Source organism: Peromyscus maniculatus, chromosome 20 (assembly GCF_049852395.1).
Source record: "Peromyscus maniculatus bairdii isolate BWxNUB_F1_BW_parent chromosome 20, HU_Pman_BW_mat_3.1, whole genome shotgun sequence".
In the NCBI taxonomy this organism is placed as follows: Eukaryota; Metazoa; Chordata; class Mammalia; order Rodentia; family Cricetidae; genus Peromyscus; species Peromyscus maniculatus.
This window is the reverse complement of record NC_134871.1, coordinates 51980618-51998799: the sequence shown is the minus strand read 5'-3', so window position 1 is coordinate 51998799 and position 18182 is coordinate 51980618. Positions and strand designations below refer to the sequence as shown.

General features: G+C 39.4%; 1 protein-coding gene across 2 annotated transcripts in view; it reads left to right on the top strand.

Moving 5' to 3' along the window:
* The window catches only part of LOC102916204 (cytochrome P450 2D20), a 45251-nt gene continuing 27069 nt past the window's right edge, over nt 1–18182 (top strand). Inside the window, exon 1 of one of the 2 annotated variants that reach the window (XM_076556421.1) lies at nt 1–558. The gene's annotated coding sequence lies outside the window, so the exon portion shown is untranslated. The remainder of the gene's footprint in view (nt 559–18182) is intronic. The other variant, XM_076556422.1, reaches the window with a different exon arrangement.

Sequence of the window (18182 nt, the reverse complement as noted above, 5' to 3'; positions counted from 1 at the left end):
AGAGCTGGATGGGCCAGCGCTCTCTCTGGGTGCTCTCTCGGTGCCGGAACGCTGACCGGTGGAGATTGACTGTGCAGAGCTCCGGAGAACACTGCTGGACTGCGTTACACCTTCCCCAGACCCTGCGACCTACCCATTACTTAATTTGTGAGTTACGCCATTAAATAAATATCCTTTTAACTACGTGGAATGGCCAAAATAATTTCGCCAATATCTGGCGCTCACGTGGGGCAAACTCCAAAGGCCTGGGCGGCTCCCACCGTCTCCTCCCTAGCTGGCGGGTACCTAAACCCGCCGGCAAAGTTCCATATAACCAGGGAACACCTACACGGTTCCATTCCCGAAAAAGGGAGCAGCTAGTCCGATCTCAATTCCCTAGCTTAGCCCCAGACCAGCGAAAGAGGCAGGAGAGTGCTAGCTCCGATTTCCACCATCTCCGCCATTTCTGCCATCTCCCTTCGACTCCAGCCAAGATCCCCAGCGGGCCCTGTTTCGGAGCTGTACCAACGCCACCTACTGGCTGAAAAGTGCTACTACATGCCCCCAAACCCACGAAAGGTAAGCATATTGTTTCAAGTAAAGGTACTTGATAATTTTACTCCTTAAAATTGACTAACAAATTTTGAGTAATTCGTGTAATATGGCCGACAACATTACCTCACAAGAATTTAAAAACCTTTTTGCCTGTATGATGAATGACATCTTCCTGGAAATATACGACATTCCTAAGGCATATCTGGGCTATACCATTTTGGCATTTATCATAATAATTCACAGTGTTCAAACAATGGTTTAAGAACAAAGATGAGTCATTATTGGGACTGATACAGGCTTTAAAAGATAGCAATGAAGGCTTACAGAAAAAGATTCTCTCTCTGGAATCTGCTTTAAAAGATAGCAATGAAGGCTTAGAGAAAAAGATTCTTTCTCTAGAATCTGCTAATCAGGATTTACAAAACAGGCTTGTACCCAAAATTGATTTTATTGATAATAAATATGAATATTTAATGGATAGAACACTAACTCTCCAGAGTGAAGTTGTGGCTACTCAGACAGTATATAAGGAAGAAATATTATCGTTAATTGATAGGATAAGGTCCATGGAATCATGTGTTTCTGAGGAACATAAAAACTTCTATGATTCCATGAGAAATATGGAGTCCCTTGCAAGAGAGGAGGTTCACTTCCTAGAACAGACCCTAGGTGCTCATTTGCAAGCCCTAGAAGAAACTCTCAGTAAACATGACAAGGGAACTAATAAGCAGAAGGTCAAGACCATAGAGGTTGTAACATCTCCAAATGGCTCTCATACAATGGCTTATCCTGTTATTGTCCATGAGAAGCCAGCAGATGACACACACCCCGAGCCATATATGACATATACATTATTACCAATTTCAACAAGGGACTTTAAAAATATAAAGGAAGCAGTAGTTACATATGGGATACACTCCACATATGTAAAACAGATGTTAAATTCGTGGTCTACCTCACATAGAATCATTCCAGATGACTGGAATTTCAGCTGTTCTAGAATATAGCCAGCAGTTACAGTGGAAAAGCTGGTTGAGAGAAGAGGCAAAAAATTTAGAACAACAAGGTAAAATCAGAGGTTTTGTGATCTCCCAAGATCAAATACTTGGTGAGGGATGTTTCGCTGACAGGAATGTACAAGCCACTTATGATGAGCATACAATATCCCTATGCCGTACAGCAGCTCTAAATGCTTGGGAAAAAATTCCAGAACCTGGAAAACCAACTGAGGTATACACAAAGATATTTCAGGGACCGCACGAACCCTTCACTGATTTTTTACAAAGACTGAACAGAGCTATAACAAGAGCTGTGTCAGACAAAGAATTAAGAAAAGTATTAACTGAGTCCTTGGTGTTCGACAATGCTAATGCAGAATGCAGAAGAATACTTACACCATTAAAGATCAGATCAGCTCCTTTGGAAGAATGGATTCAATATACTAATGGTGTTCAGTCTCTTAACTACAGTAATGAGGCTTGGATAGGAGAGACAAATCCCAGAGGTGAAAGAAGGCCCCATGTTACCAAATGTTTTAAGTGTGGTATACCAGGTCATATAAGTAAAAACTGTACATGGGGTACTCCTAGAAGCAATACTCCTTCTAGGAATAGCCTAAACAGGAGACCCCAACCACCTCCTGGATTATGTAGAAGATGTGGCAAAGGCCGACATTGGACCAGTGAGTGCAGATCAAAAATAGATATACAAGGCAACCCTTTACTGGCGGGAAACGCCTCAGGGGGCCTCTTGCAGGCCCCCAAACCAAACGTAGTACGAACATTCCCTGCCACTGTGGAAGAAATTCCTCTCCAGGACAACTGAATAAACCAATGCCTAATGTAAAAACCGATACTGCAATGGATGATAAAACAGCTTTGATAGCTGGATCACAGTTTACAAAGAACACTATAAAACAAATATTTTGGCAGACTTCCATAAATGAACAAAGACCAAAGCTTAGAATTCGAATTAATGGCCTGGTTCTGGAGGGCCTGGTAGACACAGGTGCAGATGTGACTATAATTACACCAAAATCATGGCATCTGAATTGGCCTCTTCAAGAGGTAGATGTCCAACTGTTAGGGATTGGCACCCTATCTCAGATAAAACAGAGTTCGAGATGGGTTGAATGCATAGGGCCAGAAGGACAGAGAGGAAGGCTGAAGCCTTATGTAGCAAATGTAGCAGTAAATCTTTGGGGCCGAGATCTGTTACAACAGTGGAATACCCAGATTAAAATTCCTACACTTTCAGAAAAGAAATACAGACCAATGCATGTTTCTAGGAATAATATCATAACATGCTATAAAAATCAGTCACCAACCATTCAGGCTGTTCACAAACAGAGCACGACTGTTGTTGAACTCTCAGAAGTACCAACTGCCTTACCTTTAAAATGGCTAACTAATAAACCTGTCTGGGTTGGACAATGGCCTTTGACAAAAGAGAAGCTACAAGCTTTAGAACAGCTGGTTCAAGAGCAGTTAAATGCTCAACACATTGAAGAATCTACCAGTCCTTGGAATTCTCCTGTATTTGTTATTAAAAAAAAAATCTGGTAATTGGAGAATGCTGACAGATCTGAGAGCTATTAATAAAGTAATTCAGTCAATGGGCTCCCTACAGACTGGGATGCCCTTGCCCTCTATGCTACCAAAAGAATGGCCTATAATAGTTATTGACTTAAAAGACTGTTTCTTTACCATACCCTTACAGGAAAATGATAGAGAAAAATTTGCCTTCACAGTACCTAATTATAATAATTCTCAGCCAGTCAAGAGATATCAATGGAAGGTCCTCCCACAGGGAATGTTAAACAGCCCTATTTTGTGTCAATACTTTGTGCAGAAACCATTAGAGATAATTCGTGTAAAGTTTCCACAATCCATAATTTATCACTATATGGATGATATCCTATTAGCTGATCCAAAGTTAGATACATTAGAAAGCATGTTTGAAGAAGTAAAAAAAGTTTTGCCTCGCTGGGGACTGCAAATTGCTCCTGAAAAAATACAAAGAGGAGATTCTATTAATTACTTAGGATATAAGATAGAGCTACAAAAAATTAGACCTCAAAAGGTACAACTAAGAAGAGATAGATTGAAGACTCTTAATGATTTTCAAAAGTTATTAGGAAGCATTTTCAACTTACTGGGTATCATGGGAATACCCAAAGATGGACTACAAAATTTGGCTAATACTCTAGAAGGGGACAAAGAATTAAATAGTCCAAGAGAATTATCAGCCGAAGCTGAGAAGGAATTGTCTCTAGTAGAAAAGACAATTCGAGAAGCACATGTGGATCGTGTGGATCCAGAACTTAAATGCATTCTTGTCATATTCCCCTCCAGACATTCCCCAACAGGTATTTTGATGCAGAGGGAAGATATTATATTGGAATGGATATTCCTACCACATAAACCAAATAAGAAATTAAAGACTTATATAGAAAAGATCTCTGATTTGATTCAAAAGGGTAAATTAAGACTTCGCCAGTTGACAGGAATGGACCCAGCAGAAATTGTAGTACCATTAACTAATGAGGAAATTTCATCACTATGGAAAGATAATGAATACTGGCAGAGAGCCTGCAGTAACTTTTTGGGAGAGATTAACAACCACTATCCCAAAAGCAAGAGAATAGAATTCATAAAGAAGACTGAATGGGTCCTTCCTCACATTGTACGACAAAAGCCAATTTCTGGAGTCCTCACATTCTATACTGATGCAAATAAATCAGGGAAAGCAGGATATAAGTCAGGAGACTTAAGTAAAGTGGTGCAAAGTCCATATAGCTCTGTACAAAAGGCAGAACTGTATGCCATTCTTATGGTACTGATGGACTTCACAGAACCCCTCAATATAGTCACTAATTCTCAATATGCAGAGAGAGTTGTCTTACATATTGAAACTGCTGAATTTATTCCTGATAATACAGAATTAACTTCATTATTCATACAATTGCAGGAAATCATCAGAAAAAGGGAACATCCTATATATATAACACATATCAGATCCCATACAGGTCTGCCAGGACCTTTAGCACAAGGTAATGATGAGATTGATCAGTTACTAATAGGTAATGTGCTAGAAGCTTCAGAATATCATAAGAAACACCATATAAATAGCAAAGGTTTGAAGAAGGATTTCTCAATCACTTGGCAACAGGCTAAGGATATTGTGAAAAAAATGTCCTACTTGTTCCATCTATAACCAAACTCCATTACCTGCAGGGAGTAATCCAAAAGGTATACAAAGAAATGAAATTTGGCAGATGGATGTGTTTCATTTTGCAGAATTTGGAAGATTAAAGTATGTACATCATACCATTGACACCTATTCAGGATTTCATTGGGCAACTCCTATGAGTTCTGAAAAGGCTGATTCTGTGATTACACACCTATTAGAAGTTATGGCCATCATGGGAATACCTGTACAAATTAAGACAGACAATGCCCCAGCATATGTCTCCAATAAAATGAGACAGTTCTTTGCTTATTATAATATAAAGCATGTTACAGGTATACCACACAATCCCACAGGCCAAGCAGTCATAGAGATCCAATTGAACTTTAAAGGATATGCTAAATAAACAGCAACAGGTAACAATGACTCCTAGAAATAGACTACATAGTGCTTTATTAACCTTGAATTTTCTCAATGCTAATGAGAAAGGAACAACAGCTGCGGAGAGACATTGGACGACAGACAAAACTCCTGAGCTAAACCAACCAGTTTATTTCAAGGATGTGCTGACCTCAGAATGGAAACCTGGATATGTTCTACGTTGGGGAAGGGGTTTTGCCTTTGTTTCTGCAGGAGAAGAAAAGCTATGGATACCAACAAAATTAATAAAAATTCGATTCGAACAGGAAAAACCCCTTGATGAAGAGAAGTAAAAGATCATCCACCAATGTGACATCTCTACAAGTTGTAAGAAAAATTTAACAATCAAAGGGTGGGGTAGGGTTCTGTTTTTGTCTTTCCAGGATAATGGAAATACCCATCTTCCAAAACTCATAAGGCCTTGGATATCCAGATGTTTACAGCAGAAAGGAAGAATCTATTGGTACCAATCTACACATGGTAAAATCTCACTGTCTAACATCTTTCTCTCTATCAATCTAGAAAAGTTGTGGTTCCAATTCAATTATAGCCAAGCTGGCTTTGGAGATGGAATTGGCTCACTCCTTCTCTAAACCCAAGCATATTGCTAAAAGAAAAGTTTAAGAGATTCTTCAGTCCCATATCAGAAGAGCCCTCTGGTGTGAGACAGAAGGAAACCAATAAAAAGGGACCATTGTCTTCTAAATTCTAATTCTCTCCATGCTTACTCTTGATTTCTCAGAATCCTTTCTTACATGCTATGTCCTCTTTAAATCCAAACCTCCCATTTTGATAACAAATAAGTTTTTTCAATAGCAATCTCAGAAGTCACCAGAAGGAAGATGGGGCCCCAACAACAACAACTCTACCCAATCCAGAATGATGCCATGGTAATCATCATCATACTACACTTCTTGCCAGAATTTCAGACAATCTTACCCATTACTCTAAAACTTGTTGACGTTTTTTTAATTCAGCTGTCCATTCCTCTTGGCTGTGTATATATGGCTTCATCTCAGCATCCCATTCTTCTCCACATCCCTCTAGTAAATGCCAGTCTACCATTGAGAGGCATGAACTTTCAGCTGCTGTTCCATTGCACAACAGAAGCCATCGGCCCTCTGCCTGTTCAGCTGCCTTTTCTGGATTGTGAATCCTTTTCCGAATTGTGAAGGCCACTTTAGGGATGGTGCCATATTGTCCTGGCCTCAGAAGATGCCTTTTGATAAAGCCATAACCACACTTGTTTTGGCAAGAATCAGTAGTCCTTTGTTTCGTGTTTTGTCTGTCTGTTTTGTCCTGTTGATTCAAGGATACTTTGTTGTCCAGTGGCTAACTTTTGCCATAATGAAAGTTAACTCCATATGCAGTTTCTTCAATGTCCATATTTTCTCTGAAGTAGATTGGTACTGCCAGGAGCCGACATGTCTTGTAGTTCAAAGTTGATCTGTAGATGATGTTTGTCAGCTTAATGATATTATTATTGTCCACGTGGAATTGTTGTTGTTGTGGGGCCCCATCTTCTTCCTGGAGACTTCAGTTGATGTTAGGCCTGGCCGTGAATTCCTGCAGAAAACTGATAAGAGACTCAAACACAAAGACATATATATGCAGCTAATGAAGCCTTTTTTCTTTTTAGAATTAGTTAGTGCTCTATATGACCATTCATATCTTAACAAAGTTTAAAATGTATATATATCTATATATCTACATATTAATCTTGTAAATTTTGATATGAAATTCATACTTTATGAAAAGTTTAAAGAATCAGAATAGAATCAAAGAGTTGAGATTAGTAATAGAATAGTCCCTTAATTAATTTGGCTTTTGTCCTGTCCCATAGCAGAAGATGGCTCTTATCTTCTGGCATGATACAGGGAGTTTGCATTTTCCTTTTAACAACATGCTTGAGTTTAAAGAAGGAGAGAGCCATTCTCCAACTCCAAAGTCAGCTTTAAATTTTAATTGAACTGGGACTATTAGAAGACCAATAGTGTTAAATCTTTAGAGAAAAGCAGAAACAAACATTTAGGAAGACATAAAATTTTTTAGATAATATATACCCATATGCCTTTTCACTCTGTTTCCTGGGATAGATGATTTGTCCCTTTTCTTCAGTTGTCTCAGTTGTCCAGTGTTCTTCAGATTCCTTAACCTTCATTCTCCTAAAAGACAAAAACAAAAACCTTTCCCCAAGACTAATTTTGGGGATGTTCCTTTTTGGCAAGTTATTATCTGATTAAATGAAAAGGCATGTGTTACTGGTACAAGTTAGTTTAAATTGGATGTTCATGCTGGTTGATGAACTATTACCTCCTCTAATTAAGAGGTTTCTCTTGTTCAAATCGAATCTTTATCAATTTTGATGGTACCCACAGCTTACCTTCTCCTGTAGAAACAAAAGCAAAACCTCATCCCCAATGTAATATATGCCCTGGTTTCCATTCTGAGGTCAGCACATCCTTAAAGTATATAGGCTGATTTAATTCTGTAGTTTTTTCTATTATCCAATGTCTCTCTGCAGCTGTTGTTCCTTTCTCATTGGCATTAAGAAAATTCAAAGTTAATAGAGCATTATGCAGTCTATTTCTGGGGGTTTTTGTTACCCCTTTCTGTTTATTTAGCATATCCTTTAGAGTTCAGTTTGATCTTTCTATAACTGCTTGACCTGTAGGATTATGTGGTATATCTGTAATATGCTTTATATCATAATAAGCAAAAAACTGTTTCATTTTAACAGAGACATATGATGGAACATTGTCAGTTTTGATTTGTGCAGGTATACCCATGATGGCCATAACTTCTAGCAAATGAGTGATTACAGAATCAGCTTTTTCAGAACTCAAAGTAGTTGCCCATTGAAATCCTGAATAACTATCTATGGTGTGGTGTACATATTTCAATTTTTCCAAATTCTGCAAAGTGAAACATGTCCATCTGCCAGATTTCATTCCTCCAAGTACCCTTTGGGTTACATCCTGCTGGTAATGGTGTTTGATTGTAGAAGGAACAAGTAGGACATTTCTTTACTATTTCTTTGGCTTGTTGCCAGGTTATGGAAAAACCCTTTTTAAAACCTTTACTATTGACATGATGTTTTTAATGAAATTCTGAGGCCTCCAGCACATCTCCTATCAATAATTTATCAATCTCATCATTGCCTTGTGCTAGAGGGCCTGGCAGACCAGTAGGGAATCGAATGTGAGTTATATATAAAGGATGACTCCTTTTCCTGATTGTATCTTGTAATTGAATAAATAGTGAAGTTAATTCTGAAGCATCAGGGATAAATTCTGCAGTCTCAATATGTAATACCACTCTTTCAGCATACTGAGAGTCAGTTACTATGTTGAGAGGTTCTGAAAAATCCATTAATACCAACGGAATAGCATACAATTCTGATTTTTTAACTGAATTATAAGGACTTTGAACCACTTTACTTAAATTTTCTGATTTGTAACCTGCCTTTCCTTGTTTGTTGGCATCTGTATAAAATGTATGAACTCCAGATATGGGTTTTTCCCGTACAATTCGAGGCAAGATCCAATCAGCTTTCTTTATAAGATCAATTCTATCGTTTTTGGGATATTTGCTGTTGATTTCTCCCAAAAAATTACTGCAAGCTCTTTGCCAAGGTTCACTTTCTGTCCATAATTTTTCAATGTCCTCCTTAGTTAAAGGTACGACAATTTCTGCTGGGTCTATTCCTGCTAATTGACGAAGTCTCAATTTTCCTTTCCAAATCAAGTCAGAGATTTTTTCCACATAAGTTTTTAATTTTTTATTTGGTTTATTTGGTAAAAATATCCATTCCAATATAATATCTTCCTTCTGCATTAATATTCCTGTAGGAGAATGTCTAGAAGGTAAAATAACCAAAATGCAATCCAGCTTTGGACCAATACGATCCACGTGCCCTTCATGTACTTTCTTTTCTACCAAGGCCAATCCTTTCTCAGCTTCAGGTGATAATTCTCTTGGACTATTTAGGTCCTTATCACCTTCTAAGGTTTTGAACAGATTATTCAGTTCATCATTTTTTACCCCAACAATAGTTCGTAGATGAGAAATAGTTCCAAATAATCTTTGAAAGTCATTAAGAGTCTGTAGTCTATCTCTCCTAATTTGCACCTTTTGGGGTCTAATTTTTTGTCGCACTATTTTATATCCTAAGTAATTAATATAATCTCCTCTTTGTATCCTTTCAGGAGCAATTTGTAATCCCCAGCAAGGCAAAATTTTCTTTACTTCTTCAAACATTCTTTCTAAAGTATCTGCATTTGAGTCAGCTAGTAAAATATCATCCATATAATGATAAATTATAGATTTAGGATATTCAGGCCCAGAGGCAGCCGGCAGAGACATCCAGGCCCAGCGGCGGTCCACAGAGGTAGACAGGCCCGGCGGCGGAGACAAGCAGACGCAGGTAGGCCTGTGACGGGGGGCCCGTGGAGGTAGACGGTCCCATCGGCGGCAGCCGACAGGGATATTCAGACCCGGCGGCAGCTGGCAGAGACACTCAGGCCCAGCGGCGGCCCACAGAGGTAGACGGGCCCAGCAGCAGCCCGCTGAGGTAAACGGGCCCTGCGGCAGCGGCCAACAGGGACATTCAGGCCCGGCGGCAGCTGGCAGAGACATTCAGGCCCAGCAGCGGCCCACAGAGGTAGACAGGCCCGGCAGCAGAGACAAGCAGACGCAGGTAGGCCTGCGGCGGCGGCCCACGGAGGTAGACGGGCCCAGCAACAGCCCGCTGAGGTAGACGTGCCCAGCGGCGGCAGCCGACAGGGATATTCAGACCCAGCGGCAGCCGGCAGAGACATTCAGGCCCAGCGGCGGTCCACAGAGGTAGACAGGCCCGGCGGCGGAGACAAGCAGATTCAGGTAGGCCTGTGGCGGCGGCCTGTGGAGGTAGACGGACCCAGCGGCAGCCCGCTGAGGTAGACGTGCCCGGCGGCAGCGGCTGACAGAGACATTCAGGCCCGGTGGCGGCCCCCAGAGGCAGACAGAACCAGCGGCAGCTGACAGGGACCACAGGCCTGGCGGAGGACCGCAGAGGTAAACAGGCCCAGGGACGGAGACAAGCAGACGCAGCTTGGAACAGGGACGCCCCTAGCCCCAACAACTGGGGAAGAAGCTATCTCCGTGGGTCAGAACCAGAACGAATCTGAACACTCCATCTGAGGACAACCCAGGGCCCAGCTGCTGATCCTGTGAAACCCAACAACTTGGAGGTGTTGGTGAGACTACCCTGCTCAGCTGAAACCCATCTGGGAGAAGATTCAGATGCCTACAGTTTAAAGTCTGAAGAAACAAGATCAGCTGAGGAGTTGACAAATGAACAAAAAGTGACCTGAGAACACAGAAGAAGACGCTACCCAGACACCAAACCAGATCACCAGAATCATAAGTATATAATTCACCGATCAAAATCAGCTGCCCCTGAAGAAATAGCCCAATAGCACCAATTTAACCAAGAACCACTACTAAACCAAGACTAAAAATTAGAACAAGAGAGGCACTCTCAGACAAAGACACCACCTGCACCTCACAGAGGAAGAGATGAGTAGACGCCAGTGCAAAAATACAGGCAACAACATAAAGACCTATATGGCAACATCAGAACCTAGTGATTCTACACCTGCAAGACCTAAACATACCATGACAGAAGAAGCAGAAGAAATCAACCCTAAAAATGACATTAAGAAGATGATAGAGGCCCTTAAAGAAGAAATAAAACATTCCCTCAATGAGGAAATAAAAACTTTCCTTAAAGAGGAATTGAAAAACTACCTTAAAAGGAAATAAAAACTTTCCTTAAAGAGGAAATAAAAAACTCCCTTAAAGAGGAAATAAAAACTTCCCTTAAAGAGGAAATGAAAAACTCCATTAAAGAGGAAATAAAAAACTCCCTTAAAGAAATGGAAGAAAAAACGAACAAAAAATGGGAAGAAATCAAAGAAAGCCAAGAAAAAGCAATTAAACAGATGAAAGAAACATTCCAAGATCTGAAAAATGAATTTGAGACAATAAAGAAAACACATGCTGAGGGAATGCTGGAAATAGAAATCCTGACAAAACGAACAGGAACTACAGAAACAAGCATAACCAACCAATTACAAGAGAGGGAACAGAGAATCTCTGACACTGAAGACACGATAGAGAAAATAGATTCGTCAGTCAAAGAAAACAATAAAGACAAAAAAGTCCTAACACAAAACGTCCAGGAAATTTGGGACACCATGAAAAGACCAAACCTAAGAATAATAGGGATAGAAGAAGGAGAAGAATACCAACTCAAAGGCACAGAAAATATATTCAACAAAATCATAGAAGAAAACTTTCCTAACCTAAAGAAAGAAATACCTATGAAGATACAAGAAGCTTACAGAACACCGAATAGGCTGGATCCAAAAAAAAAGTCCCCTCGCCACATAATAATCAAAACACTAAACACACAGAATAAAGAAAAAATATTAAGAGCTGCAAAGGAAAAGGACCAAGTAACATATAAAGGCAAACCCATCAGAATAACACCAGACTACTCAATAGAGACTATGAAAGATAGAAGATCATGGACAAACCTCATGCAGACACTAAGAGACCATGGATGCCAACCCAGACTATTATACCCAGCAAAACTCTTAATCACCATAGGCGGAGTAAACAAAATATTCCAGGATAAAACCAGATTTAATCAATACCTGTCCACAAACCCAGCCCTACAGAAAGCACTAGAAGGGAAAATTCAACCCAAAGAAGCTAAACACATCCATGAAAAATCAAGCAATAGATAATCCTACACCAACATACACCACAGAAGGATAACACAACACAACCAAAAAAAATAACAGGAATTAACAATCACTGGTCATTAATATCCATCAATATCAATGGTCTCAACTCACCTATAAAAAGACACAGGCTAACAGAATGGATTAGAAAACAGGACCCATCCATATGCTGCATACAAGAAACACACCTTAACTCCAAAGACAGACACTACCTCCGAGTAAAGGGCTGGGAAAAGGTTTTCCAAGCAAATGGACCTAAGAAACAAGCTGGTGTAGCTATCCTAATATCTAATAAAATAGACTTCAAACTAAAATCAATCAAAAGAGACCAGGATGGACATTACATATTCATCACGGGAAAAATCCACCAAGATGAAGTCTCCATTCTAAACATTTATGCTCCAAATACAAAAGCACCCACATTCATAAAAGAAACACTACTAAAGTTTAAAACGCACATCAAACCCCACACATTAGTAGTGGGAGACTTTAACACACCACTCTCACCAAAAGATAGATCTACCAGACTGAAACTTAACAAAGAAATAAAGGACCTAACAGATGTTATGACTCAAATGGACCTAACAGATATCTACAGAATATTCCATCCTAACACAAAAGAATATACCTTCTTCTCAGCACCCCATGGAACCTTCTCAAAAATTGACCACATGCTTGGACACAAAACAAATCTCAACAGATACAAAAAAAATTGGAATAACCTCCTGTATTTTATCAGACCACCATGCCTTAAAGTTAGAACTCAATAACAACAAAAATTATAGAAAACCCACAAACTCATGGAAACTGAATAATACCCACCTGAAACATCAATGGGTCAAGGAAGAAATAAAGACAGAAATTAAAGAGTTCCTAGAATTCAATGAAAATGAAAGTACAACATACCCAAACTTATGGGACACTATGAAAGCAGTGCTAAGAGGAAAATTCATAGCTCTAAATGCACACATAAAGAAGATGGAGCAATCCCATACCAATGAATTAACAGCACAACTGAAAGCTCTAGAACAAAAAGAAACAAACTCACCCAGGAGAAATAGACGCCAGGAAATAATCAAATTGAGGGCTGAAATCAACGAAATAGAAAACAAGAGAACAATACAAAAAATCAATGAAACAAAGAGTTGGTTCTTTGAAAAAATCAACAAGATAGACAAACCACTAGCCAAATTAATCAAAAAGCAAAGAGAGAACACCCAAATTCACAAAATCAGAAATGAAAAGGGAGACATAACAACAGACAATGAGGAAATCCAGAGAATCATCAGATCATACTTCAAAAACCTGTACTCCACAAAAATGGAAAACCAGGAAGAAATGGACAATTTTCTGGATAAATACCAAATACCAAAATTAAATCAAGACCAGATAAACCATTTAAATAGACCAATAACCCCTAAAGAAATAGAAACAGTCATCAAAAGTCTCCCAACTAAAAAAAGCCCAGGACCAGATTGTTTTAGTGCAGAATTCTACCAGACTTTCAAAGAAGAACTAATACCAATCCTCTTCAAAGTGTTCCACACAATAGAAACAGAAGGAACACTACCAAACTCTTTTTATGAGGCTACAATTACCCTGATACCCAAACCACACAAAGATGCAACAAAGAAAGAGAACTACAGACCAATCTCCCTCATGAACATTGATGCAAAAATACTCAACAAAATATTGGCAAACCGAATCCAAGAATACATCAAAACAATCATCCATCACGACCAAGTAGGATTCATCCCAGGGATGCAAGGATGGTTCAACATACGAAAATCAGTCAATGTAATACACCATATAAACAAACTGAAAGAATAAAACCACATGATCATCTCATTAGATGCTGAAAAAGCCTTTGACAAAACCCAACACCCCTTCATGATAAAGGTCTTAGAAAGAATAGGAATACAAGGAACATTTCTAAACATAATAAAAGCAATTTATAGCAAGCCAACAGCAAACATCAAATTAAATGGAGAGAAACTCAAAGCGATACCACTAAATTCAGGAACAAGACAAGGCTGTCCACTCTCCCCATATTTATTCAATATAGTACTAGAAGTTCTAGCTAGAGCAATAAGACAACAAAAGGAGATCAAAGGGATACAAATTGGCAAGGAAGAAGTCAAACTTTCACTATTTGCAGATGATATGATAGTATACATAAGTGACCCCAAAAACTCTACCAGGGAACTTCTACAGCTGATAAACTCCTTCAGTAAAGTGGCAGGATACAAGATCAACTCAAAAAAATCAGTAGCCCTCCTATACACAAATGATAAAAGGGCTGAGAAAGAAGTCAGAGAAACATCACCCTTTACAATAGCCACAAATAATATAAAATACCTTGGGATAACACTAACTAAACAAGTGAAAGACCTTTTTGATAAGAACTTTAAATCTCTAAAGAAAGAAATTGAAGAAGATATCAGAAAATGGAAGGACCTCCCATGCTCATGGATAGGCAGGATTAACATAGTAAAAATGGCAATCTTACCAAAAGCAATCTACAGATTCAATGCAATCCCCATCAAAATCCCAACACAATTCTTCACAGACTTGGAAAGAAAAATACTCAACTTCATATGGAAAAACAAAAGACCCAGGATAGCTAAAAGAATCCTATACGATAAAGCAACCCTTGGAGGCATCACCATCCCGGACCTCAAACTCTACTATAGAGCTATAGTAATAAAAACAGCTTGGTACTGGTATAAAAACCGACATATGGACCAATGGAATCGAATTGAAGACCCTGACATTAATCCATGCACATATGAACACCTGGTTTTTGACAAAGGAGCCAAAACTATACAATGGAACAAAGAAAGTATCTTCAACAAATGGTGCTGGCATAACTGGATGTCAATATGTAAAAGATTACAAATAGATCCATATCTGTCACCATGCACAAAACTCAAGTCCAAGTGGATCAAAGACCTGAACATAAATCCAGTTACACTAAACTTAATAGAAAAGAAGATAGGAAGCACTCTTGAACGCATTGGCACCGGAGACCATTTCCTAAATAAAACACCAACAGCACAGACCCTGAGCACAACAATTAATAAATGGGACCTCTCAAAACTGAGAAGCTTTTGCAGGGCAAAAGACACAGTCAATAAGACAAAAAGACACCCAACAGATTGGGAAAAGATCTTCACCAACCCCACATCTGACAGAGGATTGATCTCCACAATATATAAAGAACTCAAGAAACTAGACATCAAAGCACTGAACAGTCCAATTAAAAAATGGGCTAAAGAGCTAAACAGAGAATTCACAAAACAAGATCTACAAATGGCTGAAAGACATTTAAAGAAATGCTCAACATCCTTAATCATCAGAGAAATGCAAATCAAAACGACTCTGAGATACCACCTTACACCTGTTAGAATGGCTAAGATCAAAAACACCAATGACAACCAATGTTGGAGAGGATGTGGACCAAAGGGAACACTCCTCCACTGTTGGTGGGAATGTAAACTTGTACAACCACTGTGGAAATCAGTATGGCGGTTTCTCAGAAAATTAGGAATCGAACTACCTCAAGACCCAGCCATCCCACTCTTGGGCATATACCCAAAGAATGCTGATACATACCATAAAGATACATGCTCAGCTATGTTCATAGCAGCACTATTTGTAATAGCCAGAACCTGGAAACAACCTAGATGCCCATCAACGGAAGAATGGATGAAAAAAAATGTGGTACATATACACAATGGAGTACTACTCAGCAGAGAAAAACAATGAAAGCATGAAATTTGCAGGCAAATGGATGGAACTAGAAAAAATCATCCTGAGTGAGGTAACCCAAACCCAGAAAGACAGTTATGGTATGTACTCACTCATTGGTGGATTCTAGATATAAAATGAACAATCAGACCACAACCCATAGAACCATAGAGGCTATATATATAGCATGGAGGTCCCTAGGATGACTGTGGCATATAATCAATTTCAGTTTTACTCAGTTATTGAAAAAAATAGCCAAATGAATGGAAACACATGAACTATGAACCAAAGGCTGAGGGGCTCCCAGCTGGATCAGGCCCTCTGAATAGGTGAGACAGTTGATTGGCTTGATCAGTTTGGGAGGCATCTAGGCAGAGGGACCAAGTCCTGTGCTCATTCCATGAGTTGGCTGTTTGAAACCAGGAACTTATGCAGGGACACTTGGCTTAGTCTGGGAGGAAGGGACTGGACCTGCCTGGACTGAGTCTACCAAGTTGATCACAGTCCTCGGGGGAGGACTTGTCCTGGAGGAGGTGGGAATGGAGGGTGGGCTGGGGGTAAGGGGAGGGCGTGGGAGGGGGGAGAATAGGGGAACCCATGGCTGATATGTAGAACTGAATGGTATTGTAAAATAAAAAATATATATCACAAAAAAAACTATAAAAAAAAAGATTTAGGAAATTTGTTACGTATCACTTTCAATGGCTGTTGTACAAAATATTGGCACAGAGTTGGGCTATTCAACATTCCCTGTGGGAGGACCCTCCATTGAAATCTTTTAACCAGTTGAGAATTATTATAAGTAGACACTGTGAAAGCAAATCTTTCTCTGTCTTTCTTGTAAGGGTATTGAAAAGAAACAGTCTTTTAAATCAATAAATATGAGAGGCCATCTTTTTGGTAACAGAGCAGGCAAAGGCATCCCAGATTGTAGAGAGCCCATTGGCTGAATTACTTTGTTATTTGCTCTAAGGCCTGTTACCATTCTCCATTTACCAGATTTCTTTTTAATAACAAATACAGGAGAATTCCAAGGGCTGGTTGATTCTTCAATATGATGAGCATTTAACTGTTCTTCTACCAGCTCTTCTAAAGCCTGGAGTTTCTCTGTTGTCAAAGGCCATTGCTGAACCCATAGAGGCTTGTCTGTTAACCACTTTAAAGGTAGAGCTGTTGGTGTCTTTGGAAGATCATCAGTTGTTGTGCCCTGTTCTTGTATAATATGGATGGCTGGTGACCACTCAAAACAATGCCTTCTAATATTTCTCTCAGAAACATGTGATAGTTTATGATTTGTTTCTGAGATTGGAGGGATGCTAATCTGAGTATTCCATTGTTGCAACAAGTCTTGACCCCACAGGTCATAGCTATGTTAGCCACATATGGTTTTAATTTTCCTCTCTGTCCTTCTGGACCTATACATTCGAGCCATCTTGCACTCTGTTTCACCTGAGATAATGTCCCAATTCCTAACAGTTGAATGTTTACCTCCTGAAGAGGCCAAGTTGGATGACAAAATTCTGGTGCAATTATGGTAACGTCCGCACCTGTGTCTACCAGACCAGACAACAAAACACCATTTATTTTTATCGTTAATTTTGGTCTTTGTTCATTAATAGAAGTTTGCCAAAAAATTTTCTTTATGTTTTCTCCTGAATTTTCTTTTCTCTCTGTTTCATCATGTTGACCAGCATGATTTATTCCAATAGGCATTTGGCTATTTAATTGCTCTGAGCAGGGGTTTACTCTATGGCTGCAGGAAAGGTTTGAACTGGATTTGCTATGGGGGCCTGCATGAAGCCCCTCTGGGAGTTTCCCGAAGGCTGAGGCAAAGGATTACCCTGTCTGTCCTTTGTTGATCTACATTTTGGTCCAGTGTTTTCCCTTACCACACCTTCTGCATACTCCAGAAGGAAGAGGCATTCTGTTGCCATTGTTCCTTGAAGAAACATTGTTTCTAGGAATGACCTGTTTACAGTCCCTTTTCAAATGTCCTTGCTTTCCACATCCAAAACATGTAACATTCCTCAAACCTCTTGAAATTGCTCCTCCTACCCACATCTCATGCTCATGAGCCTCAACATTAATCTTGTCTCTAATCCAATCTTCCAAAGGTGCAGATCTTGCCCTTAACGGCCTGATTATTCTTTTGCATGCTGCATTCGCATTCTCAAAGGCCAAAGATTCAATTATTATCTTACTAGCTTCTGAATCTGAGACCATTCTCTTTACTGCTGAAGCCAGTCTTGGTAAAAAAATCTGTGAAAGATTCTTTTGGGCCTTGCATAACCTTTGTAAATGACTCAGTTTTTTCCTGGTTCCTCAACTCTGTCCCATGCATTAAAGGCTGCTGTTCAACATAAAATTAGGGTTTGGACATCATATAAACATTGTGTTTGTACTGAAGCATATTGGCCTTCTCCAATAAGCTGATCCTGGCAAACTTGTATTCCTTTATCCCTCCATTGTTTTTCTATGTTTTTAGCTTCATCCTTGAAC